This window comes from Staurois parvus, unplaced genomic scaffold (assembly GCF_062004578.1).
Source record: "Staurois parvus isolate SC_StPar_1 unplaced genomic scaffold, SC_StPar_1.0 ptg000147l, whole genome shotgun sequence".
Taxonomy (NCBI): domain Eukaryota; kingdom Metazoa; phylum Chordata; class Amphibia; order Anura; family Ranidae; genus Staurois; species Staurois parvus.
In genome coordinates this window covers 15,261,991-15,282,720 of record NW_028317943.1, presented here as the reverse complement: position 1 = coordinate 15,282,720, position 20,730 = coordinate 15,261,991, and the positions used below count along the sequence as shown (strand labels likewise).

General features: G+C 41.4%; 1 protein-coding gene across 2 annotated transcripts in view; it reads right to left on the bottom strand.

The window, feature by feature from the left end:
- Positions 1 to 20,730, bottom strand: part of OSBPL8 (oxysterol binding protein like 8) — a 385,291-nt gene that overhangs the window by 332,855 nt on the left and 31,706 nt on the right. For both annotated transcript variants that reach the window (XM_089674075.1, XM_089674076.1), the window contains exon 2: positions 15,859 to 15,940. The gene's annotated coding sequence lies outside the window, so the exon portion shown is untranslated. The remainder of the gene's footprint in view (positions 1 to 15,858; positions 15,941 to 20,730) is intronic.

Here is a 20,730-nt window from a genome sequence, read left to right as displayed (position 1 = left end):
TTCCCTTTTAAATGGGAAAAACATAATATCCCCTACCTGGGGATTAAACTGTCTGCCAACACTAATCAACTCTATGCAGCTAATTTTAAACCGCTACTAGATACAATTCCACAGGAGCTTAGAAACCTACGTACGGCTACTCTATCAATGCTAGGCAGAATAGCAACTATCAAAATGTGCATATTGCCTAAAATATTATATATCTTTCGTACGCTGCCCATTCCTATACCATTCTCCTTCTTTTCCTCACTTCAGAAAATTCTGAATAACTTTATATGGCTTTCCAAACGGCCGAGGTGCACCACAAACCTCCTGATCCGTCCGCCCTCCAGAGGGGGAGCCGGTCTCCCGCATCTAAAATCCTATTACCAAGCGGTCTTACTAGACCAGCTCTTCTACTGGTGGCACCCTACTCCAGACAAAACCTGGACGATCATGGAAACCTCCCTACACTCGCCAGGCACATTAAGAGACCTACTTTTCACGCCCCATGTAGATCAAACTAGACCTCTACATACACATCCATGTATCCAGGCCTCTATGATGGTTTGGCGTGATTTCTTGACCTATACGCATTCCCACAAAACTAACCTACGAATCCCTACCCCATTGTCATCCCTACATTTTTTTTTACCCCAATTGAACTTGACATCTTGGCAAGCGTGCGGCATATATCATATCCAAGATCTCTATAATCTTCAAAAACCAGACTCCTTTCAGACCCTCCAAGAGAGATTCCATCTCCCTGATAAAGAGCGATTCACCTTTATGCGAATAACACACTTGCTACATAAAACAAACATACCACTTGAAATAGACTTTCCTGCTACTGCCCACCATTTCCTACATAGGACTATCTATCCAAAGAAGGGGATATCCACGTTCTATACTTTGCTAATTGAAGCGCAATTCATAACCCAAACGTCCTCCTTGACTAACTGGGAGAGGAATTTACCTCTCCCAACATCCTCACAATCCTGGCAAACAGCGTTTACTATCACATACAAAGCCTCCAAGTGTAGTTCACACTGGGAATCATACCTGAAAACTCTCCACCAATGCTATCTAACCCCTGCTAAACTATTTGTATACTACCCACAACAATCACAAGCCTGTTGGAGACAGTGTGGCGAAACTGGCTCACTTTTCCACTTGCTATGGTCGTGTAAATCCATCAAGTCGTATTGGAATAAAGTATTCCAAATAATTTCTTCAATTATAGATTCACCAATGACCCCAAATCCCAATCCCTCCTTCACTTAACGATAGAAAAATTCCCCATACGCTCACGCACTATTATCGTACACATTCTGGCAGCAGCAAAGATAAACATTACTAAATTATGGCGGTCTACGTCACCTCCCCTATTGTCCCGTCTCCTTGTTGATCTCAATCTACAATGTGAGATGGGACGAAGAACGGCTCTCCGAAACTCCACCTATCATAAATTCGTATTGCAATGGTCTCGATGGTTAAAACATCCCAATTGCTCACTCACCTGATTACTAATCCCAACTCATACTGGATCTTATACCCGTAGCTTACTGGTGCCCCCTCCCTCCCATATTCTTCCTAACCCCTTTCTTCCACCCCTACCTAGTTCCAATTGTGTTAAGTTCTTCCACAAGGTTCAGAGAACGCGAGCATACCTCTCATGTAAGCATGATTACGATCAATAGGTCCCCGGCCGCGTGGTGGGGATCTACCACCTCCTCATTCAGCTCTTAGATTGTACACTTGTTTTTGTGAACCTTGTATTACAATGTTTCTATATGATGTTACCCTGTTTAAGATTCTGAAAATTTCAATAAAAACTATTTGAAATAAAGTGCTCAGACAGGTGCTACTAAGTTAGATTAATGAGTGGAGTAGAGGTGGACTTTTTAAAGGCACAGTAACAGGTCTTTGAGAGACAGAATTCTTGCTGTTTCTTAGGTGTTCAAATACTTATGTTCAGCAGTGCAAGACAAATAAATTCTTTAAAAATCATACAATGTGATTTCCTGAATTTTTTTTTTAAATTCTGTCTCTCAGAGTGGGAATGCACCTACAATGTAAATTTCAGATCGCTCCATGATTTCTAAGTGGGAGAACTTGCAAAATCGCAGGGTGTTCAAATACTTCTGTTCCTCACTGTATACACAGGAACGTCATAATTCAAAAAAAAGAAAAAGGCTCCAATAGTGTAATAACGTTTTATTAAGATAAACTATTCCAACATTAAAACCAACAGCACATATGCTCACATTTATAAGTGCATTCCGCCATGCACCTTGTTTCAGTAGCTTATGTATGCAACAATACAGCTCCACTAACAGTGCGAGCATGGACCGTTTTGACCACCAAGGTATCTCCCCAGTTCCAGATGAAATCAGAATGGCACAACTTCCTCTAACTCTGCCTCAACATACGTTTTGTCGTGCTGAGGTCTTCAGGAGGTTTACGTTTATCAATTTTAAAAAAAATCGCAAAGTAAGCCAAAAGAAGAAAAATCGAAGTCAAATCAATATTTTGGTGTGGCCATCCTTTGGCTTCAAATCAGCATCAATTCTTACACTTGCACAAAGTCAGGGATTTTGTAGGATTAGAGTCAGGTGTATGATTAATCAATTATATCAAACTGGTGCTAACGATCATCAATTTCTTGTGCAGGTTGGAAAAAAAACAGCTGTTTAGGAGCCTTACAACTGGGTGACAACATCCAAACATTGCCACAAAGGTGAGGCTGTGGAAGACAGTTTCATGTCACAGGTCATACACCATGGCAAAACTGAGCACAGCAACAAGAAACAAAGTAGTTATACTGTATCACCAAGGTGTCTCCCAGGCAGAGATTTCAAAGCAGATTGGAATTTTCAAGATGTGCTGTTCAAGCTCTTTTAACCTTCCTAGCGGTCTGATTATGTCAGTATTTCTGTGCTCAAAGCGGTACATTTTTTTTTCATTGAAATATGTATTTTTTTTATTGTAGGTCTGTAATTTTTAGGAATAACTCAGTGAAATCTGTCCAAACAAGAGTCTAGTAAACATCCCGGGTATGTTAAAATTTTTAACACGAAATCATAAATTATAATTTAATAAATTATAAAATATAATAATACATTTAATTCAATAATATAATCAAACCAAAAACACTGAAATTTGAAATATAGCGCCAAGTTCGCACATCACTGAGCAAAGTTGCAAAATCGTTTTCAGTGTCTGATGACGAATTTCCCCACGAATCATGATCACTCAATTATGCAAGTGGTTCTAATTTACTATCGCTGTTCTCTAGCTGGTCTAAAACCGATTTTGATCTAAACAGACACTTTTTGGACGCCATGGACTTTTCTCAGTTTCCAGGCAGAAAGAACGGTAAAAATGCAGGCAGGGGACAGGACAAAGCACTAGGGACAAAATGTATGTGAAATGCTTTACTATGTGATTTTAGTGTATTTAGGGACTGTTACTTTTTCACATTTTTAAATTTCCCGTTGTTCCGTCCCGTACATCCTGATGTCGCAGGGAACGGAACCCAGAAAACGGATGCCGGAACCCAGAAAACGGACACTGCAGGAGGGACATCACGGGAGCGAAGGACAAGGTAAATGAAGAAGAGATCCCGGAGCAACGCTGTAAGATATTCCCGAGTGTAGCTCGGGGTTACCGCTTGTGGTGCTGAAACTGAAGCTACACTCGGGAATATCTCCAGGGAGGTTAAGGAAACACAAAAAAAACGGGCAACGTTGAGGACCATAGATGCAGTGATCGCCAAGCAAACTTATTGCAGCAGATGAAAGATACATTGTGCTTACTTTCCTTCAACATAGGAAGATTTCCAGCAGTCCCATCCACACAGAACAGTCGGGAACAAGTGGGACCCAGGTAAACCATCCACTGTCCACAGAAAAGTGTCCAGAAGTGGTCTTCATCCAAGAACTGTGGTCAAAAAGCCATACCTCTGACATGGAAACGAGGCTAAGCGACTCTATGCACGAACACATAGGGGTACAAAAAAATAGCAGCAGGTGCTCTGGACCAATGAGTCAAAATTTGAAATATGGCTGTAGCAGGAAGCAGTTTGTTTGCCAAATGGTTGAAGGGTGGTACAATAATGAGTGTCTGCAGGCAACAGTGAAGCATGGAGGAGATTCCTTGCAATTTTGGGGTGAGATTTCTGCAAATTAAGTCAGAGATTTGGTAAGGAGCAACGGTGTCCTCAATGCTGAGAAATACAGACAGATACTTATCCATCATGCCATACCACCAGGGAGGCGTGTGATTTGCCCCAAATGTATTTTGCAGCAGGACAACAACCCCAAACACACAGCCATTGTCATTAAGAGCTATCTTAAGTGTAATGAGGAACAAGGAGTTATGGAAATGATGATTTGGCCCCCACAGAGCCCTGATCTCAACATCATGGAATCTGTCTGCGATTACATGAAGAGGCAGAAGGATTTGAGGAAGCCTACATCCACAGGATTTCTGGGGTTAGTTTTCCAAGATTTTTGGAACAACTATCTGCCGAGTTCCATCAAAAGCAGTGTGCAAGACAGAGGAGGTCCCTGCCCAGGAGTCAGGAGGGTTCCATCTAGGGGAGAGGTGCGAGCCAAAGCAACAATGGTGTATGGTCCAAGCATTTGTGAGAGGATGGTCTATAGGAGACAGAAAATAGCCTGGAGAGTAAGGCCAGAGGTGCACTGACATATGTGTAAGCCAAGAGGCTGATGATCTGCTGTTCTGTAAACCCTGCGAGGAAAACAGATTGATTGTTTGCTGAACATTCTTCTAATAAAATTGGGCAAGAAAAGTGTCTCTCACACACACACACACACACGCGATAGTATTCACGACGCTTAACTTTTGCCACATTTTGTTATGTTACAGTCTTATTCCAAAATGGATTAAATTATTTTTTTTCCCTCAACATTCTACAAACAATACCCCATAATGACAACGTGAAAGAAGTTATATTTGAAATCTTTGCAACACATGTACTTAAGTATTCACGGCCTTTGCCATGACACTCAAAATAGAGCTCTGGTGCATCTTGTTCCTACTGATCATCCTTGAGATGTTTCCACAAGTTAACATGATTTGACAGTAAAAGACAAATGGCAGCCCGCCTGGAGTTTGACAAAAGGCACCTGAGAGACTCTCAGACAATTAGAAACAAAACTCTCTGGTCTGATGAAACAAAGATTGAACTCTTTGGCCTGAATGCCAAGCGTCATGTCTGGAGGAAACCAGGCACCGCTCACTACCTGGCCAGTACCATCCCTATAGTGAAGCATGGTGGTGGCAGCATCATGCTGTGGGGATGTTTTTCAGCAGGAGGAAATGGGAGAGTAGTAAGGATCAAAGGAAAGATGAATGCAGCAATGTACAGAGACATCCTTGATGAAAACCTGTTCCAGAGCGCAGTTGACCTTAGACTGGGACGACGGTTCATCTTTCAACAGGACAATGACCCTAAGCGCACAGCCCACATAACAAAGGAGTGGCTATGGGCCAAGTCTGTGAAAGTCCTGGAGTGGCCCAGCCAGAGCCCAGACTTGAACTCGATTGAACATCACTGGAGAGATCTGAAAATGGCTGTGCACCAACAATCCCCATCCAACCTGATGGAGCTTGAGAGGTACTGCAAAAACGAATGGGAGAAATTGTCCAAAAATAGGTGTGCCAAGCTTGTAGCATCATACTTAAAAAACAACTTGAGGCTGTAAATGGTGCTAAAGGTGTTTCAACAAAGTATTGAGCAAAGGCTGAGACTTATGTGTTTGTTTTTTTAATTTTTAATAAATTGCAAATATTTCAAAATGAGCTTCTTTCACGTTGTCATTATGGGGCATTGTTTGTAGAATGTTGAGGAACAAAATTAATTTAATCCATTTTGGAATAAGGCTGTAAAATAAAAAAATGTGGCAAAAGTTAAGTACTGTGAATACTTTCTGGATGCACTGTACATACATAATGGTAACTAAGCATTTTGAGAGCCTTTAATGCATGTTCACTGGAAGAACCCACTAACAGCAAAAAAGAACAAAAAAATGGAACCTAGGCATTTTCAAGTAGAACTGAAATGACACAGCTCTAGTAATTCAGATTTGAAAAAGTTAATTTCAATAATTTGCATGCATATCTGCAAGAAAACATTTCCTAAATACATTCTTTTACAGTGATCTGACATAGACTTGAACATTTCTTGAGTAATATGGAGCATACAAGTATTAGCCCTGGTTAACATTGCGTGACAAATTGCATCCAATGATTCAGGCAATGGAACCATTCTAAAATCGGTAAGACTATATCAGAGTCGTACCAATTAGAAAAGTAGTTCCTGCATTACTATTGCCAATTTGAGGTACGACTTGCATAGACATCTGTGCATGAAGTTGCCCCCAAAGTCGTACTGCCATCTGACTTTGAAATCGTGCGACTTCAACTGAAGTGGCACGATTTCAAAGTCGGATGCAGTGCGAACCAGGGTTAATGTTAAATTGTTTGCAAACCAAAAGAATCAAATGCTATTAAATAGCAAATTTACTGTAACAATGTTTTTGTTTTCATAGCTGTCTGATAAAAAACCAGTGATTCTTGTAACACCAATATTCTGACTTCATGTGAAAGGTTGACAACATTAACCACAGACTCCTATTGCTATGAGATCAGTCTACATGCTGAAACACTCCTGCTTTTGGCTACCTGCAGGGTTCCCGAGTCAATTTTTGACACCACAGGCACCAAGCCGACCATCCTGCCCTGAAGTGTTGGATTTTTTCCAATGGCAGGCAGCTGTGGCTATTTCTCCACCAAAACCCTGCCATGCACCTTGGCAGACACAGGTGTTGCTGTCACACAGCTAAGTGCAAAACGTGAATATTAATTTTCATATATATTCCAGATCAAGACTCCAATCACACTTGTTCGACTCCAAAGCCACACAATTTCCAGTGAAACTTTGATCCCTCTTTACACTCGCTGGCACTAAGATGCATCAAAGTAATGCAGCAACCTTTTCAAAGTCGCAGTGACTTTAAGTCGCACAAATCCGGACTATACTACTCCATACTATAAACATGCATGCACAGATGACCTGAGCATTTATGGATCAAGGATATCGCCTTCAGAAACAGTTCTTAATAATCATTATTTCATCAATAAGACTTAACGCCAACCCCCTTAACACTGTCTGATGTCAATGACTTCTAATATCTTTCTCCCGCACTTATATGACATACATAAGGCTATCTAGGTCTCTTTCAGCAGTAGTTCTAGCCATCGCAGATCCCTAATGCAATACACGGTCAGGTTCCTTTCCTCTCTAAGGATAAGATTTGATCCTAAGCAGCATTTGAAGAGGAACTGTAATCCCCAAAACATATTTACATTACACGTTCACTTCAATCTTGGTACTAATCCTTTAGACTGTATTTATTTCAAAATGCTGTAGCCCGTCCAGTGTACTTCATTTGTAATCGTCAACTAACATATTCTCATGTGTCCACAGATTAGACTCCCGGCAACTAAGCAAAACCAAAAAGAAAAAAAAAAAAGTGCAAAACCAGAGTGATGTCACCTTACCAGCATTCCGAGTGATCGTGAGAAGGACAATCAAGCTCCCCAGTAACATCTATAAGAGCTCTGTGGGAAGACCTTCTACTCCAATAACATAAAGGTCTCATTTACACTTGCTTGGACTTTAGTATACATTAAAGAGCCTACCGCTTCATATTTTTGGATTGGTTTGCTGATGCTTTGGTGATGCTTTTTTAAAGCTTTAGCCTGGGTTCACACTGACGCGGTATGGAATTCGCAGTGGTTTCTGTGTGAATTCCGCATCGCATCACAATCGCACCCTGTTCATGCGAACCGCTGCGGGTGTGTATGTTAAGTTAACACCCCGAAATCGGTTCACAAAATGCAGTGTGATGTGCAGAATTGGATAGTGTGGGTGTGAATACCCATGCGATCCGATCCTAGTGCGGACTGAAAAAAAAAATGGTCCTGCACCTTTTTGGTGTGGATGCAGTGCGATTTCAGCCATACAAAATGTATGGCTCAAATCGCACTGCACAGAAGTCGCATGTGATTTGCACAGGAATGTGGTGCGGTTCCTGTGCGAATCACATGCAATATGCCGCATCGCATATGTGTGAACCCAGGCTTAATGAAGCTTGGTAAATGTCCTGTGTGTGCCGATTTTCTATTTGTTTTAAAGGGGCCCAAGTAGAACCCTGCCTCATTGGTAACCTCGCTCAGCAGATCCCCAGCTTATTAAAATCCTTGCTCAGCAGATCCCCAGCTCCGTAGTAACCCCAGTTCTACTGATGCCCCACTCAGTAGTACCCACAGCTTTTCTGATCCCCTGCTCAGTAGTACACCCCAGCTATGCTGATTCCCCGCTCAGTAGTATCCCCCAGCTCTCCTGAGCCCCCAGCTCTTCTCATCCCCCGCTCAGTAGTAACCCGTGGCTGTGCTGATCCCCCCGCTCTGTAGTAACCCTCAGCTCTGCTGATCCTCTGATTTGCTTATCCTCCTCTCTCTCCAGTCCCCACCGAACTCCAGCTAGATTGCTCCCATGTTGCACACCACATGTTACATTGCTAGATTTTCCTGCTCCGGTCCCCCAGCTCTGCCACTCAGTTCTCTCTCTTCCAATCCCCACTCACCTCCCACTATAGTGTTCTCATGTTGCACACCATGTGTACCGTCTGCTATTTGCTCCACTCCAGTCCGGACCCCGCTCACCTTCCTGCTTTTACATGCTGCATACCACATGAACTGGAAGCAACTGATGATGATGTCTTTCCAGTTCACTTGTTGGTTTCCCAGTGCATCCTAGGATAGATCACACCTGCAATACCTCCAAAACAAAGCAAAACTAATGCTGAATAAAAGCCCCTCAAAATCTGCAGGTGCTGTTAGCAAGCTTGGTAATAGATTTCGATGGAGGCTTTGGAGTCACTTTAAGGGTCAGTTCACACCACAAAAATGCACTCCGGATACATTCCAGATACGTTTTTGCTTACAATTCACAGCACACTCCACTCCAATGCAATGCAATTTTGATGCAGTTTGCTATGCTCCAGTGCAGAAAAAAATGCAGCATGTTCTACTTTTTTTCTGCACCAGAAAATGACTGGAACTGACTGCACTGGTGTGAACTAGGGCCATTGGAATACATGGAAAACACTGTGCATGCTCTTTTTAATGCAGAAAAAAAAAAAAAACCCACTGAACTGCATCTGGTGTGAACTAGCCCAGAAGCAGCAAGAAAGCGACATGGGGTACAATTTTTGAACCAAAGCAAATGCAACATGTGTTCAGGACTGTAAGCTTAGCATTTTATTTAGTTACAGGTGCTATGATTGGCATTCAGGGTGCTTTAAAAAAAGAATGTCCAATGCCACATACTAAAGCTGGTGTAAACAAGCCCAAAGGCTGCCAAATGTAGAGTATGCAGTGGAAATAGTGTTCATAGTGGAGCAATTCTGAGGTTAGTACTATACTGTGTGATAGATATTTTGGGCCTACAATAATTAACATTATTGTGAACTTTTGATAGGGGTCCAAGTCTCAGTTCCTGCAACTTACCGGAACTGCACTAAGTGGACATTGACTGTATATACAATTTACCATGTTTCATCACCTCAACACCCCCCTTTGAAGGTTTCCTGTAGAGGTTAATGGCAGTATGGCCACCTGGCTGATGTAAGGAATTAAGTCCTAGACTCTTCATTCCTAACACCTCCTAGGGAGTATTGTCAGAGATCTTCCCACAGGAACTGAATTCAAAGGAGGCATGCTCAGCTGGACATTGGCCTATCAGAAATTCCATCTGCTGAGCTACAGTTTGCCGATATCTTTCACAAGTCACAGAGCCCCCCATTAAACAGAAATGGCAAAATACTATAATTTATTGAAGGGTATTACTTTACCTGAAATGGGGGGGGGTATAAAAGTAAGCCATTGCTCACCTTCTGGCCTCTTGGAGCTCAGGCGTCAGGACATCAGGATGCCTGTGCAATGTACCACCATAATTCCATGTTTCTTTCCTGTAACTTTCTTTCCTGTAGCTGTCTGTATGTATTGGTAACATTCTGTATTTGCATTGTAATATCACTAATTTTCAAATTATACTGGCTACATTATATTTTGTTATAATTGATTAGTAGTCAGCTTCTTTTCTGTGTAAATAAATTAGATCTTTATTTTTTGCACGGTTGTTATCATTTGGCATTAACATTATTGGTAATAGCCACATCAGGATTGGCTAAATTCATGTATAGACAAAGATTATAATCACTTATTATATTTATCATCAAATGAATAAGTGAGGTGGCATAACCGCCAAAACAACCGTACTTTTATTATATGGATCGGTTTGAAGTTTGATCTTGATTGTATGCGTTCCGCTGTTTATTTCAATGCTGTCTCTCCGTGTATCCATACTTACAGCTCACTCTATTGCCACTCAGTTCACCAACTAAGAGCAAAGAAAGAGCGCCCTGTCTAAGCTACCAGCCAGCAATGGCAGTCTGGGGACTTTGCAACCCTATAAGAGTGAGCGACCACCAACCACCACATGGAGCAAATCACATGCCCCTTCTTGCATGGTATAGCCAAGTGCTGGATATTTTCTTTGCTAAACAGAGTGCTGGGAGAGCAAAGGGAAGGCTTCTTGTAAGGGCAGTTGGGGGTGGAGGGGTCATTAATACAAACTCGTTGCTTTGCAAAGGCAGTTTTTTTCTCCATCAGAAAAGAGGTCAACTACAAATGTAACGGAAGAGGTAAGTCCTTATGTTCTTCTGCCCAGTTTTAGTCTTTCTTTTTTTATTTGCAGGAAGATCATTTGTTCAATGCCTGAAAGTTCTAGTTACCTAGTTTTATCTGCCTGTAATGATTTCACTGTAACAAAGCATGCAGGGAGATAAAGTGTAAATAAGACAAAACTCCCATCTGATTATTTGCATACTTGTTCAGACAAACAACTTAAAGCACTGGACCAACATGACAGCCAGGCATCTATCTCTTTGAGGAGGAAAGATCGGCAACAACAGCCTTCATAGTTCTATCAGTACAAATGTCTGGGAAAGCAGAGCAGGCACACAAATCAAATTAAATTCAGTGTCTGGTTAAGGAGATAAGTAAATCTGCATATTAGCATCCCTCCCAGATTGTAAAATAGAGATAAATTTATTAGGTTTTATATTGAGATCCAAGCAGATCTGCCATCAAAGACTATAGCAGAGGTTTTACCTAGAATCAATTGCTTCATTAAAGTGTTACTAAACCCACAACAGTAAAAATCAGTCTGTATATGCAGTACAGCATGCTTGTTATACTCACTGTGGAACCTAAGGGGTTAATCCTCTGCATTGTATAAAACGGCTGTTTGATCCTGTCTTCTCTGATCCTCCCTTTCTTCCAGTGCCCCCCTCTTATCTCCTGATAAGACATATGTGTGGAGTCACTCTGCTCATTTTGGTAAAGCATGTGCCTAGAGGACACAGACCTGTGACAGCATCCTGAGGGGCCTCGGGACCCAGACACGCCTGCATGCCTCTACCATAGAAGAGCCAGCTACACCATTAAAGGGTTCACTTAGAGGATACAGTGACCATATATGAAAGTCGAATTATCCATAGAGGAGAGGCTACCATTTCACCCCCACCAGGAGGGGAGATGCCTGGTTGACCTGTTTTCTATATGGGTCCACACATGAAGGTGAGGGTCCACCTATTTCATATACCATATTTCATCACCGTGGTGATGCACACCATTTAAAGATTTACAACACTGGGATTGTGGGCTTACTCTCCAGTAAAAATACGTTTTTGTACATTGTTGAAGAGTTTTTTCCTTTTGGACTTTTATTGTTGAGTTTTTACATGTGTTTTGGATTTTTATGTATGTTATGTTTAAGTGTTTTTTGAGCAGCACAGCACTAAATATTGGTTTATTATGTCACATGTGATGAACACACATTTTATGTGTTTGCAGCAGCTCGTATTCACAATCATTTCACTTTTAATTATTTGGCAGCGCACAATTTTTCATCACTTACATAGATAAAATAGGTCCAATAAAATATATATACTCCAAAAACATAAAATGACAGCAATTAATGCATTAAAGTATTCTTAAAAATGTTAAATACACACACATTTAAATCCGTTTTTTTTTTTTTTTTTTAACATGACCTCTATTCTTTAAAAGGGCTCAGAGAGGTGGGGCTGGAGACGGCAGTGGGTGACAGCAGGAGAAGTACACTTATCCTCTCAGTGAAGAGCTGCGTGGAGGGGGGCTGTCAGCACAAGCCTGACCATTAGATGGCAGGCAGGCTGTTACATAGTTAGTCTGGCTGAAAAAAAGACAAAAGTACATCCGGTTCAACCATAGAAAAAAAAAAAAAAAAAATTGGACTTGTTAGTCTGGCTGAAAAAAGACAAAAATACATCCAGTTCAACCATAGAAAAAAAAAAAAAAATTGGACTTGTTTTTCCAGCACATCCCACACATGCTTAATTGAATTGAGATCTGGAGAATTTGGGTGCCCAGTCAACACTTTAAACTTGGCGTTGTGTTCTTCAAACCTTTCTTGAACAATTTATGCAGTGTGACAATTCCCAGTATCCTGCTGAAAGAGGCCAATGCCATTAGGGCATATTGTTTCCGTGAAGAGGTCTATTTTTTAATAAAGATTTTGTAATACTTACAATGTAACAAAGCAGAAAACAAATATAAATCAAAGCAAAAAGTGCAGCAATAATGCAACACAGTTGGAATAGCAGCAAACAACTTACTTGATCTCGCAAACGATAAGTACGAGTATATGCAGTTTAATGCACCCTAATTGCAGAAACTGTTATGGCAAAATCGAGACTGTCCCTGAAATTATGTTCAGCATGTCTATCAAATCCAGATGATATCACAAGACAATTCCCAGAGGAGAAGAGAAGAGGCAAATGGAAACCAACAAGTTGGAAGTAGCCTCAATGTGCTGTGCAGGTCGTGAGGGGACAAGGGTGGAGTCCGATGAGGTAGATGCAAACCAAGAGAGCAATACTTTCTGAAATTTTTTGGGCATCCCCTGTGCTGGTACTTCAGTTTCTCCCTCTCCAAGATGCCATTGACAGTGCTTTGCTATTTAGCAAATGTGGGAGGACAAGGGACAAGCACTTTTGGGTTATAAGTTTACAGGCAAGGAGAATATGCATATCAGCATTAACAACGGTAGTATAAGGTCCTCAGGAAAAATGCTCAAGATCTTAAGGACTGGCAAAAATGAGATGGAGCGCAAATCTTGTGCTGCTTGAAAAATTCTAGTCCAGCTTCCAAAGGGGTGTATTTGGTCATGTTTAGGTGGGTGGTACATGTTAAGTGACATCAACATGAATTACAGGAACCAAGATTTCCAAAAACGAGGCATCACACTGCCTCCACTGGCTTGCCTTCTACCCATACTGAATTCTTGTGCCATCTCTTCCCATGCAAGGGGCACACACACACATATACGGCCATCCACATGATGTAAAAGAAAACATGATTTCCACCAGACCACCTTTTTCCATTGCTTCGTGGCCCAGTGCTAATGCTCAACTGCCCATTGTAGGCTATTTTGGCTGTGGACAAGGGTTACATGAGCTCCCTGACCAGTCTGCGGCTACGCAGACACATGCACAACAAACTGCAACATCCATTTATTCTGCTTTCAACATATTGACTTCAGGAACATTTCTACTTTCTGCCCAATATATCCCACCCACTTTCAGATGCCATTGTAACAAGAAAACTAATGTTATTCACTTAATCTGTCAGTGGTCAAAAAGCTATCGCTGATTGGTGTATATTTAAAATGCCGTCCAGCCTGGTAGACCAAACATACTAAGTTACAAAAGTAGAAAAAAGAGGGGGCACCTGTACCATAGACAGTATAGCAGGAAATTCTATATGTAGGATATTTTGTAGCCTAGCCTGGCAGATTGAACATAAAAAGATGCCAAAGCAGAAAGAAAGAGTAATGCACAGTCAGAACGGCTGAAGATAATGACTGCAGGCGAAGCTAAATTAGCAAAGAAATGTGTCTGTCCTATTCTGTATCACTGTCATTTAGCTGGCTGGCAGTGTTACACCTATTACATCCTGGATTATTTATGGATATGTATTGTATATATACTGTATATATACACACTTGCACACACCAGTAGTTATGACTACTCTGCAGACTTCAGATCTTGGAGCACATTCGTGCCTGGCACTGCTGTTATCGTGTATTCTCCAAATCTACAGTTACAGGCTCTGTTTACCCAACGCTGTTGTATGAACGAACAGTGATGGAAGAAAACAAACACAGCACAAAGACAGTACACATCTAAACCAATCCAGGAGTACTTCCATACCTTATTGATATGGTACAAGAGAAACAAGCCCTGAAACTATCCACAGACATAAGACTGTGCTCTTTAAAATACACCTGTCAACATATCTTTCATTTCAAAATGAAAGCATTCTGCAGTTGAACATAAAATATTTTACGTAATACAAACTCTGGGTGGAATAAAGCTTCTTGAACCATTGTGACAACGTAGGAAACTGGAGCGAGTGCCATGCACCACATTAACTAAGCAGATAGACTGGTTTCAGGTCTAACCGCACCGAGTGAAATATAAACCGATGCAGGTTCTATGACTAAATTACCAAATGGATAGTAACAGTTTTCAATATAGAAGATCCCCGTCAGATTGGACCTGTCGACCTGTACGTGCTCCCTCTTGGCACAGAACACAGAGCACAATGTTTCTAACAAAAAGGGCTTGTGCCCCATTAGGAACTAAGGAGCAGAATCTGCTCTATTTTATCAGTTGGGAAGAGTAGCACAAGCTTTATGCCTGTGCCACTCTTTGTTAATTTTCCCATCTGTGTCTGAGAGATCATTAAAAATAGAAACACAGTTCATTTTAAGATTGTAAAAATCCCAGTAGAGTCAGTTTTTCCCCTCTCCAGGTCCTGTGATGGAGCATGTCCATTACCTATCAGGATCTTTTGTAATCTTGCCTATCTTCTTGTATAGGTAACAAAATGTCTGATGAGAAGCTAGCATAGGAAGCACACACAGACCATATATCAGGTAAAGAAAGTAGACAAAGCAGCCACCATGCTGCAGCCTTACCCAAAGACCAGTGAACCCACATCTTTCAACACCAGATGCAATCTGCCATTCAAGTCACTGGAAATGGACAATCCCAAAACCTCATCACAATCCAGGTCAATTAATGGCATCATGCATTAATTCAAAAGGATGTTAACTCAATCCTCATGAACACATTATGTAATTATGGCATCACTATCTTCAGCATTGAGGAACCTGCCATGCTGAAGAAGAGAGGGAAGAGGGCCCATGATATCACCAGACAAAATTAAAAACACCTGGAAAAAGGGATGTACTGTATATGCATCTTTTAAAGGCTGTGAAAGCGTCTAAAATGAGGGGTTGGGCAAGTCCCAAGCCAAAAGTGGGCTTTAAAGAAAATCTGTATGCCGCACATAATGCAACTACAGTATATCTCAGAAGTGAGTACACCCCTCACATTTATTATTATTTAGTTATTTTGAGGGGACAGCAAATTTACACTGTTATACAAGCTGTACACTCACTACTTTACATTGTAGCAAAGTGTCATCTCTTCAGTGTTTTCACATGAAAAGATAGAATAAAATATTTACAAAAATGTAAGGGGTGTACTCACTTCTGTGAGATACTGTACATACACGTTTATAAGTAACTATCCTAATATCACAAACAATACAGTAGTAATTTTTTTAAATTGTACATTGAAAAACTTAAACTTCACAAAATCTGTCACTTACCTGGCAAGACCTACATACAACAGACGGAGTGCGGGAAAGAAAGCTTTCCCTTTCGTATGTCATGAGTAATACATTCCTGTACCTGCAAGACAATAAAAAGGGAACATATAATGTCCACATCACTAATGAATCATTTTCTTTAATTCAAAAGCTCTGAAAAAGCAATAAGGCACTACAACGTCACTTAAAAGGGTACATTTAGACAGATGATGAATACAGAAGACCACCCAATGATCACAAATGCAGTCCATGATATAGCATGGTCCTGACTTTACATACAGATTTCAGATGGCTGTAAACTAGATTTTACTTACCGTAAAATATTTTTCTTGGAGGGACATTAAGGTACACAGGGTGGGAAGGGATTCTGAGATGTATGGGTTTACTGCTGCCTAAAGACGGAGCGGTGGGATCTGTGTCTTTATTGAAATTCAAGTAAAGGATTTTATGGTAAGTCAAATATTCTATTGTCTTAAAGTAGAACTATAGACAAAACATTTTTTTTTCATTTTGGATAGAGCAAGGGAGAGTTATAACCTGTCAAGATTTTTTTTTTTTTTTGCAGTCTGTGTCCCATTGTGAAGATTTCCCTTCACTTCCCGTCCCATAGTCAAAATAGGAAGTGAGTAGAAACCCCTGCAGATTAAGGGAAATCCTTGGGGACCCCCAGTGTCCCCATTGGAAAATACTTCCCCTCTTACTTTTCTGGGGACAACCCACAATTTGGGATTTTGTTTTACTTTCAATGATAATGGTAAACAGGACAAATAGAGAGGGTTAATCTCCTTAACGGGGGCACAGACAGCAATAAAACCTGGCAGGGTGTCTAATCCCTCTGTATTTTATCCAAAACTAAAAAACGATTTGTCTTTAGTTATAAATGTAATCATCATTAAGGGACACAGAGTCAGAAAGAATTCTGAGATGTTTGGGAAGTCCAAAAGCAGTACAACAGACGGGTGGGCAATGCAGCAAACAAAGCACTAAAAGCCCCCACACCAACAAGGTGAACAGCTGCCTGGAGAATTCAATGTACAACCCTGGCGTCAGATGAGGTCTGCACATCTGCCTGGTTAAACTTATATAAAGTGTAATAGACGACCAGGTGGCAGCCATCAAAATCTGTTAAAGAGAAGCCTGAAAATCCCGAGAGGCACTCACTCATCTAGTGGAGTGTGCCTTGATAGGAAAAGGTGGGCTTCAACAATAAGCTGCCTGAGCCACCTAAAAATGGCAGAATAAGACAGGTTGTCCCTTATGGGGACATTCCAGAATGAGGAAAGGAAAGTCAATCAGTCTAAAGGAAGATGTAGCCCAGAGGTAAATTCAAACAGCTCGAACCATATTGAAGCAACAAAGTGGAAACCTCTTTGGGATGTATTGTAGCAATACACAGAGATGTAAGTATAATGTCCTGGTTAAGATGAAAAGGAAGAAACCACCTTTAAGGCCCTGAGCCTTAAAGTTGAACTATGGGCAAACATTTTTTTTTTTCATTTTGGATAGAGTAAGGGAGGGTTATAAGCCCCATCAGTAGGGATGACGATACTGAGTTTTTTAACGAGAACTAGTGAAAATGCTCCCGATACCCGAAACCTATACTTTGTGGTGCAATTTGCATCCATACAAAATTAATGGGCACAAACGCACTGCAAAGAATAGCATGTGATTAGAACATGAATGTGGTGCGATTCCTGTCCAAATCGCATGCAGTTCCCCCACTGCTCCTGTGCAAATCCAGGCTTGTCAAGAAAGGTTTAAATCTGTAATGTGGGCCAGAACCCAATACCACCTCAGGAGGACCTTTTAAGCTGCTTCCATCATATTCGTGTTGAAAGAGCATTAATCTATGGACGACCAGGCCTTGCTCCAATCCTCAGGGTCAATAGAAGTCTCTAGATCCCGATCCCCACTTAACGTATAAGGTACGGAAGAGGGAGGGTCTATAGCATTCAGGGATGAGTAGATCAAAGAGATAGAGCCTAAAGTGCCCAGGGAGTGGTGACAGATATGTTCAAAAGCCATAGATTGAAAAAGGAATGTGGAATTGCGTCTCAGGGAAGTCACCCAATAGCGGAATTTTAAGTATTGAAAAAATTCCGCAGGTGGAACTTCATGGGCCTCCTGCACAGAGGACCAAGAAGGGAATGTGATTGAGTTGAGGACATTGCGGACCTGCGTAAAGCCATGGGATAACCACCATGAGACTGCCCTTGGCTGTTCTAAACCTGAAGGGAAAAGAGGATTATTAAATAGAGGAAGAAGGGGCAGGAAGGGGGAAATAAGGCTGCCTGAGTAATGGACCGATTTTCAAAGCCGCAAGCTGTGGAGCGTAGGGGACTAAGTGGTGAAGGGCGGAGCCTATGAGGGAGCCAGAGAAGAACAGTCATAGGGATCGAAGCACAGTTAGGTAGCTCCAGGAGAACCCAGACAGGGATGTCTGTTGTGGCATGAAGTAGGGTGAGCTGGAAAATTTGCTCAGCCATGTAATATTTAGAGATATTAGGAACCCCTAACCCTACATGCAATCTGTGGGTGTATAGAGTGAAGCATGAGACTCTGGGGTGCTTGTAGGCCCAAGTGAAGGAGAGGATTCTCCTCTGCATAAGGCGCAGGTAGAAGGAGACTCGGACCAGAAGGGTTCTAAAGTAATATAAGACTTTAGTTAAAATGGTCATTTTGACTGCATTCAATCCACGATAAGGAAGGGAACTGCCAAGATTGCATGAGGGTGGTGATAGTTTTCAAAAGTGGGTAGTAGTTGGTTGCAAAAAGGGTAGAGCAGGAAGGGGCCAACTGGACCCCTAGGTAATCCAGGGAAGAAGTCACCCAATTATAAGGAAAATATGTCTGGAGGTGCGACACTATAGGGGGAACAGGGAGATATTCAGTGCACTCATTTTCTGGGGATTGAGAGAAAGAGCCCACCAATTATTCATGCCTAAAATGCAAACAACCACAAGTACAGGTTAGCTTCTCTTTAAGCCACAAGACTTCTATTTCCTTCCTGAGGATTGATGTATGCCGTGGCATTGTTTGATTGAACCGGGATCAGATGGCCTTGGAACCAACAGGTTAAAAGGATAAATGATTTGCTTGTAGCTAAAGTATGTTGACTGGGAAACAAGATTCCTCCAGTGACCAAGCCCCTTGTACCAAGAGGGTGTCCAGGATGTCAGGCTGGCATCCATCATGATAATCTTGCAGACCAGGGGAAGAAAGGGTTTCCCTGACTCCAGGGTTCGATTCAAAAGTCACTAGGCTAGAGACAACATGGTGTCAGGCAAATCTGTGACTCCAGAGACTGCACCTTCTTGCCCCATGCAGCAAGAATATTGAGTTGTTATGATTAGGAATGGAACTGGGCAAACAGGACTGCCTCAAATGAGGGCCAGAACTCTCAAGCCAATGTGGAGGAGAACTGGATGGTTCTTAGACTGTGAAGTCTGAACAAGAGATCCTAGAGTCAGGAGTTTGTCTTCAGGAAGAAAGAACTCTGGATTAAATATCTAAATGAAGACCAAAATACTCCAAGAATTGAATTGGTTCCAGGATCCAACCAAACCTTTTGAGAGTCTGAACAGTCTACTGGACATTGACTGGCAATATCTGAGTAGCCTGTTCATCCAGTAGGAGGTCATCCAAATATTCCAGGATGCAAATGCCCTATGAGTATAATTGAGAAAGCAACAAAGTAAGCACCTTGGTGAATACTCAAGGTGCAGTGGACAGACTAAAGAGAAGGACTTCAAATTGGTAGTGTGTGCCCACAACAAAACAAAGTAGAGTTTATGGGCTGTAAAGATGGGAACATACTGTTATCCTTGATGTTCACAGATGCCCGAAAATCTCTTGGTTGGAGGGTAGCAAAGAGTGACATGGTGGATTCCATGTGAAAGTTTAGTATTTGAATAAAAACAGTACACACTTTAAAATCCATTAAAGTGTGAACGCCCATGTCTTGTTTTCGGAACTGTGAATACGTTTGAGTAGAAACCATGGAACCTTTCCTTTTCTATGATCACTGCAATAACTCCTCGAGAGAAGATTTATGCTAGAGCAACATGAAGGTTTGTTGTCTGAGAGAGGTTGTCAGATATGACAACATGAAACAGTGGAGATCAAGACTGAGATTGTAGCTTGTAGATCTGGAGACCACATTTTTTAACCATGCATCCAAGATTCTTTCAGTCCAGGTGGACACAAACAATTAAAATGGAACATATGATGTAGTCTGTCTATAGTATTATGAGCCATTCTGTTAGTCCTTCCACAGCCACCATAGCTAAGGAGTAGTAAGCTGCAATGTATTACCTTTTTGTTCTTGGGTGAAAATACATTTTAAAAACCATGCAAGTAGACAACACAGACAAAGATGTGTTGATCTGTGTGAGAAATGTACTCAGTGTTTGAGCTATATTGTGGGCTGACAACACAAAGCATTTTAGTATACTGTCCAGCCCTACTGCTGACAGCCTGTCAAATTCTATCAGAGTCTGACAGCTGCTGTGGCTGGATGATGCACTGTACGAGCATTTAGGGCAACATGCGCTCAGGGACACAGTGTACATGGGGCCTAAAAGGGCTATCAAGCTGGGGGTCCAAATTACTTTCTTTTTTTTTTTTTGTTTACATAAATCAAGTGAAGCAAGTCAGGACAAATCATTCACCAACGGCTGCATATAATCGCATGTGAATACTGACACATCTACAAAATGTGCAAAAGCAGATGCCAAGCAGGTAACCTTCACACAGCAGCAGAAATGGAGAGCTTGTAGATAGGTGGTCTATTGTAATCCTTGTAAAAGGGAGATGGAGCAGAATATAATCCTTTTCATTTAGATAATGTACAGGACAATGACTCAGAGCTCC